The 14,049-nt window shown below is 40.3% G+C and overlaps 1 protein-coding gene across 2 annotated transcripts in view; it reads right to left on the bottom strand.

The window, feature by feature from the left end:
- ZC3H12B (zinc finger CCCH-type containing 12B) overlaps nt 1-6,998 on the bottom strand; it is a 55,498-nt gene extending 48,500 nt beyond the window's left edge. Inside the window, exon 1 of one of the 2 annotated variants that reach the window (XM_087940846.1) lies at nt 6,743-6,998. The gene's annotated coding sequence lies outside the window, so the exon portion shown is untranslated. The remainder of the gene's footprint in view (nt 1-6,742) is intronic. The other variant, XM_087940845.1, reaches the window with a different exon arrangement.
- Nucleotides 6,999-14,049: the final 7,051 nt, after the last annotated feature.

The raw sequence follows: 14,049 nt of genomic DNA on the forward strand, positions 1-14,049 counted from the left end.
GACTTTGAAGGAAAATTACAAATAATCTTTAACTTATGACCACAATTGGACTCAACATTTATGTTGCTAAGTGAGTGGGTTTTGTCCCATTTTACAACTTTTCTCACCACATTTCTTAAGTGAATAATTGCCAACTTTGCCCATATAATTGCAAATTTTATATGTCCTTGAACTGGCAGATAAAATATATTCCCTATAGCTATGCTTTGGGCTCTTAAATAATCTGTTAAAACAGTTGCTAAACTATTTCTTTTAGAGGTTTGCTTTAATGCTTTAATAAGTTTGTACTTTGTTTTATATATTCTCACTGACAACTACATGGGGTATTCTTTGAAATAGAAGTGAGATGAAAATTATAAAGAACAAACAAAAGCACAATTACTACATTTTCAAATTGAATAAAACTATATTTTAGCTTTTTTTTTTTACTAAGAAATGAACTCAATTAGACATCTTTTAGAATACCCATTGTGCAATAATATGGAGCAGGTTTTCAGTACTAATATACAAGTCATTGGAATGAAATTTAAATATAGCAGAATGAGAATTTTATTAATTATATTTGGCTGGAACAAATGCCATACATATCCTGATAAAGGCATTCGTAACAGTCATAGATAAACACAATGCCTTATCATAAATTTATAATATAAATTATCTTCTTTGTTTGCTCTCAATATGATATAGTTACATTTTAGCTACAAGTCAAGGTTAACTTTAACCTTTGCTTGCATATCAACATAGAAAGTATAAACTTTAGTTAATACTAATCCTGATCAGTATAGCTACTGGTAAAAATAAAGTACCTTTGGGCAGAGAGAGTGCCCAAAATTATAAATGTTATGAAAAACCTGTTCTATCATTTCAAATCACTCTCTTGTAGCTCAACTTTCTTTTCAGTGACAATAAACTTTGCATGAACTCAGCCGTAAATCTTCCATTCTTTTTAATGACTTTGAACTGCAATTATATAGTATCCATGAATTATCTTTACTAAACTCATTACATCAACGTTCATTGCTTAAAATGTATCTGTAACTTATTTTCTATATGTAAAGTGCAAGAATTTTCCCACCTGGAAATAAAATAAATATAATACAGCAAGTACATGTTTTGATTTTACTATATTCTCAGTCACATAAACTTTTTAACACATATAAAAAAGTATGCGCATCACAAAGTTTGTATATGACTCTCTCTCTCTGTCTCTCTCTCTGTCTCTCTGTCTCTCTCTCATAATACAATTCATCTGAAGGTATGGGATAGTCTTCATGATGCCATAAAAACCTTTCATTTTCAAGTAAAGTGAAACACTGTTTGTTACACGCTAACATAAATATTTCTTAGCAGTCTGCAAAGATTGTAGTAAATACAGAGTAATTACTAATGAATTCAAAGAATCTTTATTTCCAGTAAATAATTTAAATTTGATCATTTGATATTCAGATGTTGGACTGTCTTGAGCATTCTCACAATGAGTTTGAAATGGGCAGTGACTAAAATTGATAAAGCTTCCTTTCAATTTGAGCAAGTTCCTCCAACTAATGCTATGATTTTAGTGGTATTTGCTTCAAGGGAGCAGCCTTAGGACATTAAATGCTGCTCAGCCACTAATTCCTTTCTTCCTTCTGCAGAAGACTGCATTTGTGATTTCTTCGTCCCACTTGATCTTAACAGACATTCTGTTAGGCAGTTTAAATTGAGAAAACTCTGAGATAGATATGTCATGACTGAGCTTCACCACTGAGAATACAATCTGGTTCTGTCATATTGTGATCGTACTGTGCATATTATGATCTTTGAATTGTACATGAAAGCTTACTCAAAACTAAATATACAGTTAGTGAAAATGAATAATCAGGAAAGGATTATGATGGTCAATATGATGAGGGAACTGAAAACAAATGGAAGGTATTACCCAGCTCACCAGCATTTAAATTTTGTATAGATCCAATCTCACAAAAGCTACCATATCATTTGAAGGATGGTCATGAACAGGACCACAGGTGTTGGCTATCTAAGTTAGACATCATTTCTTGACCAAGCAAGACATCGTAAACAATATTATTTCTTCAGAAGAAAGCAGTTCTGCACAACCAAGGTATAAACTCATTAATTCAATGTCCACTTCTTACAGAAAGTCAGAGCAAAGGAACATGGGTCTTGGGAAGACTAGAGGCATAGATGGAATGGCCTAATCATGGTTCCCTTCCTCTCTCAGAGCAGTGGTCCCTATGAAATAAAATAATTGAGTCGCTATCAAGTGATCATCCACATCCATGAGAACTTGTCCCAACTGCAAAGCTTATCAGAAGCCCAACCTGAAGGCAAATATTAAGATCCACTAATCACATGAATTCTTAGTAAAACTCTTCCCAAGGAGTGGGGGAAGTCTACTATTTTTGCTTTCAATTACAGTTGTAAAGAATTGTCTACTTAAAATGAATATTAGCTGAGATAATTTTATTGATTGTATTACTCCCTCAGTGAACTTTTGGCTACTGTTATACTGTTTTATCTTTTACTATAAACAGATTCAGGAATTACAGGAAGTTCTCAATTTACAACAGTTTATTTAGTGACGTTCGAAGTTATAGCAGCACTAAAAAAAGTTACTTACAACTGTTTTTCACACTTGTCTGTTGCAGCATCCCATGGTCATGTAATCAAAATTCAGATGCTTGGCAACTGACTCATATTTATGACAGTTGCAGTGTCTTGAGGACATGTGATCCATTTTTGCGACCTTCTGATAAGCAAAGTCAATGGGGAAGCCAGATTCACTTAACAACCGTATTACTAATAACTACAGTGATTCACTCAACAACTGTGGCTAGAAAGATCATAAAATGCGGCAAAATTCATGTAGCAAATGTTTTACTTAGCAGCAGAAATTTTGAGTTCAATTGTGATCGTAAGTTGAGGACTACTTGTATTCCTTTTTTCTGGTTGAAAAGTGGTGGTCTTATACTATAGTTCACATTTTATGAGTAATAATTAAATTTATATGCTGCCTGACTCCCAGCAACTCTGGGTAATTAGGCTACTTTACAAAGATTCTATCTTGAAAAGGCAATCTATCATGAATGTTGTGGTGTAACCACCATAATTAATACTTTGTTGATAAACCTATTTTCACTTTTGTCTGTTCAAACCATTTTATAGTCAGAGAAGCTGCTGATTTCAGAATCTACTGCCTCTAATCAAAGATGCCATGAAATAATTATGCAAGAATGCCCAATGCTGAGAAATAACTTTCCAGGACTCATGCTACATATTGTCAGGCTGCAGAACTTTTCCCCGTTCAATTAACAAGAATGAACTTCTGAACACCAAACGTATCAAAAGGAATCCTTTATTGAGATGAGACAATTCATGTAGGAGTTCAAAGCAGCGTCTGAGGTCCCTGGGGCATACAGGGATAAGGGAGTTTAGAAACCGCTCCTCTTATCTCGGTGTGTATTTAGTGAAACAAAAGCCAGTATGTTAATTCCCCCCCACCCCTTCTGTTGATCTTTCTCACATTTCCCAGGGCATACCTAATTTCCCCCCACCCACTTTTTAGAACGAACTTTTTCCAGAGATTCCCAGGACACATCTCACTGTGGAATATTTATGATCTTCTCATCTCCTGGCTGTGCCTCTTCCTCCATTGTATCATGTGTGGGTTATACAAATTTGATATAAGATTAAATATATTCAGGTTACATCAAGAAAAGATTTCTTTATCAGTCTCCTCGCCCTGCCCTTTTCTTCTTCCACTGAATAAATGACAGATACACGGATCTGACATATATTCAGGGAACATTTTCTTGCAAAAGGCACTCTCCAGCAAACCTAGATATTTTGTTGTGTTCTTGCCTGCTGTTGTTACTACCCTGCACTTTCTAACCACTGCTCTAACAGAGAACAACAGAATTGGAAGGGACTTTGTAGGTCATCTAGTCCAATTCCCCACTGAAGCGATACAAACTGATCGTGGTCATTCCATAACACTAGCAGCTTTTAATCCTGGCTGCAAGCTATCTTAGGTAAGTAAGCTCTGCACAAATGAAATAAATACATGTAGTCCTCAACTTACAACCACAACTGAGCCCAAAATTTCTGTTGCTAAGTGAGGCTTTTGTGAAGAGAGTTTTGCCCCATTCTACAACTTTTCTTGCCACAATTGTTAAATGAATCACTGCAGTTGATAAGTTAGTAACACAGTTGGTAAGTGAATCTGGCTTCTCCATTGACTTTGCTTGTCAAAAGGTGGCAAAAGGTGATCATATCACCTTGGAACACATCAACGGTTGTAAGTATGAACCACTTGCCGATCATCTGAATTTTGATCCCATGATCAGGGGGATGCTTCAAAGTTGTAACAATGAAAAATGGTCATAAGTCATTTTTTTTCAGTGTTGTAACTTTGCATGGTCACTAAGTGAACTTTTGTAAGTCGAGGACTAGTTGTATTCTGGTTGTTCCTTTTTATCTCTTATTCTAAGTATGGTTCTTGCTGGAAACTAATACTGGTAGTCCTCGACTTATGACCACTACTACTAATTGAGACCAAAATTTCTGTTGCTGAGACACTTGTTAAAAGTTTTGCCCCATTTTATAATCTTTCTTGCCACAGTTAAGCGAATCACTGCAGTTGTTGTAACACGATTAAGCGAATCTGACTTCCCTATTTACTTTGCTTGTGAGAATGTCAGAAAAGATGACCCCAAGATACTGCAACCATTATAAATATAAGTCAGTTGCCAGGCGACTGAATTTTGATCATGTGACCATGTGACCATGGAGATGCTGCTGAGTGTGGAAAAACATCATTTTTTTCAGTGCTGTTGTAATTTTGAATAGTCACTAAATGAACTGTTGTAAGTTGAGGACTACCTGTACTGCAAAACAGATGATATTGCAGTTCTGTCACCGATATCTAAAGAGTTGGGTAAATACACCACAGAAGTCATATACTCCACAGGATTCTTGACACAGAACTATTCTTGCCATATCATGAATAATAAGGTGCAAACGTTTCTTCTAGTTATTTTAGCTGTAGTGCAATATTTCAGCTCCAAGGATTCCCATGATTTTTTATTTTTTGCAAGATTGTATTGTGTCAGTACTTCAGAAATACAATTATTTTAGGTCTTATATCTAAGCTGTTTATTAAGCTCAAAGCATCAGCACCTTGTTATTTGACTTTTTCATATTTGAATGCCAAGCAGTAGTGTCCAGCTTTTTTTCTACTAAGTGTAGCCGTGCTGTGGTCTCTGTCAGCATGTCCATAACCAGTTCAAGCTGCAGCTTCAAGTAATTGTTCTCTTCCAGTAAGGATTTGTTTGCTTTCTTCAGGGCCTTGTTGGGTGATTCTTTTCTTTTCTAAAGATCAGCAGACAAAACGAATGATATATTAACAGTTTTGCCAGTGATGACCTTTAAAATACCTTGCCCAACATCTACAGATGTAAGCCCATTCAGCTGTTATCCTGAATGCTGTGAATATTTTTTCAATTCACCTGCTTATGGGACTTTATGCTTTTTAACCTGGTTTTATAATCTGCTTTTTATTTGTTTTTTATGATTTTTTTAAAATTGTTGTTAGCCGCTCAGCATTACTTTTGCGAGATGGGAGGCTATATAAATCAAGTCAATGCTATCAATCAGTCAACACAATACACACAACCAAGTCAGACACACCAAAGGCCAGATCTCAATCCAATAAAGGAGAATGCAAACTGATAGCAAACTGCATTCCTTAATAGCACTGATGCCATTGCCTAGTTTGGGTAAATAAAACAAGCAATCTCAGAGAGCACTGAGGACCCCTCCTTTCAAACCTGAGCTCCAAATATTCTCCTTTATTGGTACCACATATGGGCGTCAAACGCTTCAGTCACCAGCAAATGGAATCTTAATTCATCAATGCAATCAGTGGATGAATGAATGCAATCAATCAATGCCCATGAAAGACCCACCAAAGGCCAGGTCTCATTTAGAGACCCTGGGCTTCCTCCTGCCAGTTCCCCCACCAGAGATCAAAGCCACTTCCTGGGCTCCTTCCAAAGGTCCCTAGCCGGACCTTGAAAAGGCCCGGACTTCAGACCCAAAGTTCGTTTCTTTTATGACTAACTCTGTGACTTTTTAACTCACTCTGTCTGTCTGTCTGTCTGTCTGTAATACACGTAGTCTTAGATTTACGACCACAACTGAGCCCAAATTTAAGTTGCTAAGCAAGGCATTTCTTAAGTGAGTTTTGCACCATTTTACAACCTTTCTTGCCACAGTTGCTGAATCACTAAGTTACTGTACATGTTTGTTAAGTGAATCTGATTTATCCATTGACTTGCTTGCCAGAAAGTCGCAAAAGGAGATCACATAATCCCCAAACCTTCATAAATGTGAGTCAGGGTTGTCAACTGTCTGACTGGATCTCGGGACCATGGAAATAACGCTGCAACGGTTGTGTGAAAAATGGTCATAAGTCACTTTTCCCTGGAGGGAAAACCAGGATATCCACTCAATTCTCTGAAGGGGAAGAAAAAAAGCGGTAACCATCACCTGCCCCATCCAACATGAAGACAACTCGGCGACCCCAGCAATCCCAGCCAGACCCGGAAAAGCCTTTCCCCCCGCTGTTTTCAAGCCCTGGAACTCTGCCAGGTAGAGTGTCCCGGCCCGGGGCCAGGAGAGCTCAGAAGAACAGCAACACCCGCTTCCTCCAGCCAGAGTCCCCCGTCCTCCTCCTCCTCACCAGTCCACCTCGCCGAAGCAGCTGCCCGCTCTGGGTCTGCCGGCAGCAGCGGCGGCGGCGTCTCCGTTTGGGGGGCCTCGTGGTGGCCGCTCCCGCCCAGCGGCATCCACAGCATGAGGGCGGCCGCACGAGGCTTAGCAGCCGGAAGGCGAATCGGCTCCGGGCTCCGGGAAGAACCACCGCCGCCGCCGGGCTCCACTTGAGACGGCTTCTGGACTAGGCCGCCCGGGCGCCGTCGCTAGGCAACCGCGCGGCCCCGCCCTCCCCGACGGAGTTGCTGAGGCTGCCGGGCCGGAGGAGGCTGGCCCCACCAGCGCATGCGCTCTGGGAAGTCGGCTTCTGCTCCTGCCCTCCGGCTGGAGCGGGTGGTTGTTGGGTTTGGGGAACGTGAGGAGACCCTACACGGGTCATGGTGGTGCTGGAGAAGTAAGCCTGGTTAAGGGGGGCGGGGGTAGACTATGATAAATGCTCTTGATGGTTGGGAAGGTATTTATTTGCTTTCATAGGATCGGTTTCCATTTTTCTTTTCAGGTTTCTTTTAATGTTTAAACATTAAAATGCTTATAATTTAAACTTCTTTTCTCTTCGGTGATTTTTTTTCCCCCTATGTAGAAAGTTAGCACCCCCACCCTTCTAGAAAAATAAAATATTCTAGGAAATATTTAAAAGGCAGAATATTATACCTCCCTGGATGAGAAAAGGAGAAACGCGCTCTTGGAAAGCATCTCCCCGCACCTTTGGTAATAGACCCAGGAAGACTGAGCCATCCTATCCACAAGACCAAAGCTCCAGGGTGATGGGATCAGCCCTCAGTCAGAGCCAAGCCATTAAGCCATAAAAGGAATTGCCCAGAGCCCCTTCATTGCATCACCCAACAAGATTCAACCAAGCCTGGAACTCTCTCTAGTTGGCAACCTACAAGGTTAGCCCAGCGTGGCCCCAGGGGAGTCTGACAACCAATCCATACATTTCTTGCCGCAGGAAGCAACTTTAAAGCCCAACGGAGGGTAGACCTCTCTCTCCCTCTCTCACCCATGTATTCATTTTATGCCCAGGAACTCAAACCATGTGGCCCTATCCACCATTAACCATCCTTCCAAGGAGTCTGCATGTTTCCAATGCCTTTCTTCCCACTTTGAACTGAACACAGATGGACATTTCTTCCAACACTAGGAAATATTAAAAAGGCAGAATATATGACATTTCCCTGGGTGGGAAAAGGAGAAACGTGTTTTTAAAGACAAAGAGCAGCTCTTTACAGCTCCCTGCCCTCAGGAGATATCTGGTGCCCATTGAGAAGGATTGGGCCAGCCCAACTACAAGACAATTAGACCTTCATCTACAGGGTGATGGGATTAAGTAAGACATGACCCTCCATGACATATCAGGATTATCTATCAGCAGAGCTCACCGCATGGCACAACCAAACCCCCTCATTGCATCACCCAGCAAGCTTCAACCAGAACCTCAGCTATGATCCCTGCGTAGCCTCCTGGGAGTCTGGACAACCGAAAGAATAATTTCTTGCACAGGAACAGGAAGCAAGGCCCAAGAGAGAGTATAAATACCCCTGTGTTGTGTTGCATAGGACCTCAAACCTATGTGGTCCTGTTCATCAATAAACCCTCTTTCCAAACAGCCTCCATATTTCCAGTGTCTTTCTCTCCACTTGGAACTGAATCAGATAGATATTTCTTCCAACACCTCTGTAACTTTTTTAAAAAAAGCAGTGAAATATAACAACTGTTGGAAGTTAGCACCCATCCCTCTCCTAGAAAAATGAAATATCCTAGGAAATATTAAAAAGGCAGAAAGTTTCCCCTAAAAAGAGTAGAAACTTAGAAGCGGAAGCTCACCCCCACCTTTGTAAATTGGTGGGCCATTAAGGCCTTGGCCAGAGTGTTCTACATAACAAAGCCCTCTACCCACCACCTGGCCTGGGAAGATTGCATCAGCCAGCACTCAGGTGAAGCCATGTGGTCCAGACAAAGCCTACAAAGTTAGCTAAGACCCTCCTCCCCCCGCCTCTGGGAGTCTGACAACCAATGAGATACATTTCTTGCATGGGAATAGGAAACACTAAGGTGACGCCCAACAGAGGTTATATAACCAAGGGATTCTCAGCTTCTCTCCCATTTTCACCCAGGAGCTCCAAGGCATGTGATCCTGTCCACCATTAAACCATCTTTCCAAGCAGTCACCATGTTTCCAGTGTCTGTCTTCTCTACTTGGAACTGAACCCAGAAGGATATTTCTTCCAACACAATAAAATATGATAAAGTGTAACCCATGAAGTGCTAATGAAATCAAAAGAGAATATACAGAATGGGGATGAAATAAGTGATTGTAATGAAAAAAGTAAAAATTTATCCATAAAGGATTAATACAGAGTCCTTTAACATTACTCACTCTAGTCATATAAACCAACATTCTGTGATTTTTTAAAATATCATTGTCAGCCATTTGGAATGTTGACATAAACAAGGTGATGGCCTGTGCATTTCTTTATATTGCAAAGTCCATATGATTTTTTGCAAGACATTTTATCAATAATGGCTTATAGAAACCACCTGATGTTATTTCATGTTATTCATCTCAATAACACTGACACTTTTTAATACAAACATGTATTTTATATGCTGTATTTGTAAACCATTGGACTGTAAATATGTAAACTTCCAATGTCTTTTATATGTTGCATTTTTATCTATCTCTTAACCCAAACCACTTCAGGGTGTTTTGTCTCAGGGATAAAACTAAGATAAAAGCCACCCAGAGTCTCTTAGCTGAATTGGGCAATAATAGAAAATCAATAAAATCAATAAAAATAAGATGAAATTAATTTAATTAAATTAAAACAAAACAACACTCTTGGTTTGAGCTAACTCCAAGTCATTGGGAGCTCTATTGTTAGTGACTGAACTTAGGTTTTCTCCAAGTCTTTTTAACTGTTACATTTAATTATAATAGTCCTCAACTTATGAATCTGTCACTATGACCATTTGAAGTTACAACAAACCCCCCTGCAGTCATAGCATCCAGCCAGAATTTAAAGCTGTTTGCAGCTTCCCACATGACAGATTTATATTTTTGTTGAAATTTGTACCTTCAGTTTTCAGCAAAACATAGCGAACGGTGAATTCACTTAATAACCACTGCACGTGCATTACAACTGCTGCAAAAAAAGGTTGTAAAATCAGGTTGGTCACCTGGGTGACCTGCTTTATGACCATCATAGGTAGTTTCCATTATGAGCATAAGTCAAGGAGCCTCTGTATTGATTACAGAGACTAACCCGGGTGTTGGCAACCCGTGGCACTGGAGCTGCATGTGGCTCTTTGGACCCTCTGCTGTAGCTCCCTGTCCCATCACTGGCTGGCCCCACCCCCTGCCCTCCCTTGCCTGGCCTGAGAAGGTAATGGTGATGGCGGGGGATGGAGAAGTGGCTGGGATTGATTCTCCGGCGCCTCACTCTTGCTGCTTGTTGGTGCTGGGCGTACTTTCCGGCCCTTGTTGGTGCTGGGCATGCCTCACAACCGATGCCAGCCTCACTAATACGAGGGCTGGCAGGGTGGGAATGGGATCCGGGAGGAGGGGATGTCAGAAATTGCAACAGGCCCACAGTGCCCAGCCACGGCTTTAAGAAGCTCAGGGCAGCAGAAGAAGGGGGCTGGCCCCGCCAAACCTTGCCCTCCCACCCCCGGGGGTCAGGCTCAGAGAAAGCACTCGCCCGTCAGCTGGTCTCCCCACCCCCCTCTATGACTCTGTCTGTGTGCGTGTTTGTGTGCGTGTGCGTGTGTGTTTGTGTGAGCAAGAAATCTGAGCTGGCTGAGAAACGATCAGCCGTGGCAGAGGCTTCTCTTCAGGCGACCCTCCTCCTCCTTCTCTTGACCCCCTGGCTGCTGTGGTGTGGCTGGGTGGGTGTGCATGGGTGGGGAGGGGTTAGTCACTAACCAAACAAAGGTTTGGTACATTTGCCTTTTTGTTTTACATTTGTTTATTATTATAAACGCACAAATGATCTGAAATACAAAATACACTGGAAATCTGGTAAAGCAGGTCCGCAAACGGTCAAATGTGAGAATCACCACATTGAAGATTGAATCTCAGCCTCATAAGAGAAGGGAGCCCAGTGGTGGGATTCACACTTGTTTACTACCGGTTCTGTGGCCGTGGCTTGGTGGGCGTGGCAGGGGAAGGATACTGTAAAATCTCCAGTCAGAGGTGGGATTTGCCGGTTCTCCGAACTACTCAAAATTTCCGCTACCGGTTCTCCCGAACTGGTCAGAACCTGCTGAATACCACCTCTGAGGGAGCCCCTATGCTACGCAACAGAACCTAACAACCAGCCACACATCAAGATTAATGATCCATTTATTATCCTGCGCATTTTTATACAATAGAGTTATCTATTCAAATGTTTTATGTGACTGAAAATTGCCAGGGAAGCAGATTCAAAACAGATTAATCAGCAGCCACGAATAATTCATTCAAGATTAATCACGGACTACTTTAAACTTGTTGTGTACGTCTTGTTATATTTTACAAACTGCACAGATGGGACAGCTCTTGAACAATTAAAAGAAAACCCTGGGAAATAAATACCAACACTGCCATTAGATGAGGCAAAAGAACAAAAGATAATAATAATGAAGAGAACAGAGAAAAGATTCCTATTACTAGAAAAATGAGGTAAATTTATTGATTGCATGTAATCTGCTACAGAGAATCAGTTTGGTATAGTGTTTAAGGCACTAGGCTAGAAACCAGGAGACTGTGAATTCTAGTCCTACCTTAGGCACAAGACCAGTGTTGTGACCTTAGCTAGTCACTCTCTCTCAGCCCTAAGAAGGAGACAATGGCAAACCCCTTCTGAAAAACCTTGATAAAAAATATGCAGGGACTTTTCCAAGCCATCTCTAAGAATCAAACCCTATTGTATGGAAGGGGGGAAAAACTATAGAACGCTATATTAAGGGGATATCATGGCAATATCAGTTCACAATATTCGTATCTTGGTTTGCACTGATTGCCCCTGAAACCATAAATTGAATTGGATGTTTTGTGAACTGCCTTCATGAGAGTCAGTTCTTTAATACTTTGCATTGTTTTGTAACGTGTATGTTTGAATAGGTGAGGTAGAAACCACAAAGACTTCTCAAGCACCATGTCTACCCTGTCCTATTGTTTTTTATTTTTTTTATATGTACCCATTTCAAGTATTCATAACTATGTATATACTTATACCTATTATCTTGTAAGCGATTGACAAATCAAATCAAATAAATAAAAATAAATAAATGTCTTCACTGCACATATGATGTTTTGCATCATTGAATTGATGACATGATGGGATTTGAGGCAGCACTTGCTTCCTCTGTGGCCAGAAATCCCTTATCTATATTTTGCTGTATTCCAGCAAAGAACTGTTTGGATTATTTATGTTGCAAATGGTTGGTCTTTAGAAAAACAACAGACTAACTATCTTACTGGGATTGACGAATTAAAGTGGTGGTGTCAAGATCAGTTTAAAGAACATTCAAGCCAACAGCATCTGATTCTCCTTCATCCATTCACCACTGAAAAGCAGAAATTGAAACCACAACATATATACTAATAAATCTTATTCCCCATGATGGTTTTTTATTTTCTCAAAAATACAGAGAGTCCTCGACTTAACAACCATTCATTTAGTGATCATTTGAAGTTACATCAGCACTGAAAACAGTGACATTACCGTTTTTCATGCTACCATAACAGCATCCCTGTGATCACGTGTTCAAAATTCAAATGCTTAGCAACCGCCTTGTATTTATGACAGTCACAGTCTCCCGGGGTCATGTGATCCCCTTTTGCGGCCTTCTGACAAGCAAAGTGGATGGTTATCACTTAATAACCACATTACTAACTCAACAACTGTGGTGATTCACTTAACAACTGTAACAAGAAAGATTGTAAAACGGGGCCAAAAATTCCCATTTTGCTTGGCAAGAGAAATTTTGGGCTCAGTTGTGGTCATAAGTTGAGGACTACCTGTACTGATGAAAAACTATTGCTATTGCAGAAAGTAAACATAATTCATCTCCTTCTGCCACTCACAGCTTGCACATATTCTACCCAACCTTTTTGCAGTTCTCCAAACATACAGCTTGAAACTCATTCAATTTCTGCTTAACCCACGACAGAAACCAGGGAGTCTCGCAAACTGACATTAATGGCACTTTCCCTGTCATTCTGGAGATGGTTATTTGCCCATCAGTTAATCATTGGGTGACAGAAAGCTTTTTTCTGTCCATTCATTGGTGTCAAAAATTCTGCAATGGCTTGGTCTATCAACTTAGTAACAGTCTTTTTTTTCCCCAAGGGATCGGACTACTCTTAAGATTCTGCAGCGTCCTGGATGATAGATTGTACCATTCTTGAATAGCACAGTTTGACCATGCTAGCTTGGAGTATGGAATTTGTAATCTGATGTTGAATTATATTACACTGAGCAGTCAACATTGCAGGTTATTGCCATACTTGGAAAAGGGGGGTGAACTACCGCCAAAATCAAACCACAACCCTATGAACATGAAGGATTCCTTTATGTCATCTATTCAATCACAACCTTCTCCCATTTTATTACATAAAATAAAGATCCCAGAGTTGTTTTTTCCTCGGGGAGCATTTTAAATTGTTCAGCTTCCCCAAGTGAAAAATCCAAATTACCGCATTAACTTCATTATCTCCCTTTTAGTAGGATCGCCACCATAGCACTGTTACTGGAACCCCCAAATCTTATAAGAAAGTAATTCCATGGGTGTCTGTAAATAATAAATTCTTACTGAAAGCAAATCAGCTAAAACTTATTCCATAGTTTCCTTGTGCTTGGTAGCAACTCAGTTCTCGCTGATTTGCTCTCAGTATGGATTTATTATTTTACAAATAGCTTGAATTGTTTTCCCATTAAATCTAAAGGACTATTCTTTCAGTTACATTAGCGTTACCCAATTTTGGCAATGTCTGTGGAGTTTCTCAAGCATGCAGGTCATGGTTGTGTCAAAGGTTCAAGGCAACTGGACTTTCTTGGTTTTCTTTGAAAACTTTTTCCTTCTCATCCAAGAAGCTTCTTCAGTTCTAACTGGGGGAAAGGGAGGATTAATATTCTTTACAGTCATCTGATTGTTAGCACTCAGGTTGGCAGAGATGACTACAAAGAATACAAATCCTTTCATTCCCCGCCAGTCAGTTAGAACTGAAGAAGCTTCTTGGATGTGTTTCCAAAGAAAAACCAAGAAAGTCCAGTTGGTTTTTGGGGAAAAGAA

This window comes from Pseudonaja textilis, chromosome 12, assembly GCF_049901715.1.
Source record: "Pseudonaja textilis isolate UNSWEBS1 chromosome 12, rPseTex1.2, whole genome shotgun sequence".
Taxonomy (NCBI): Eukaryota; Metazoa; Chordata; class Lepidosauria; order Squamata; family Elapidae; genus Pseudonaja; species Pseudonaja textilis.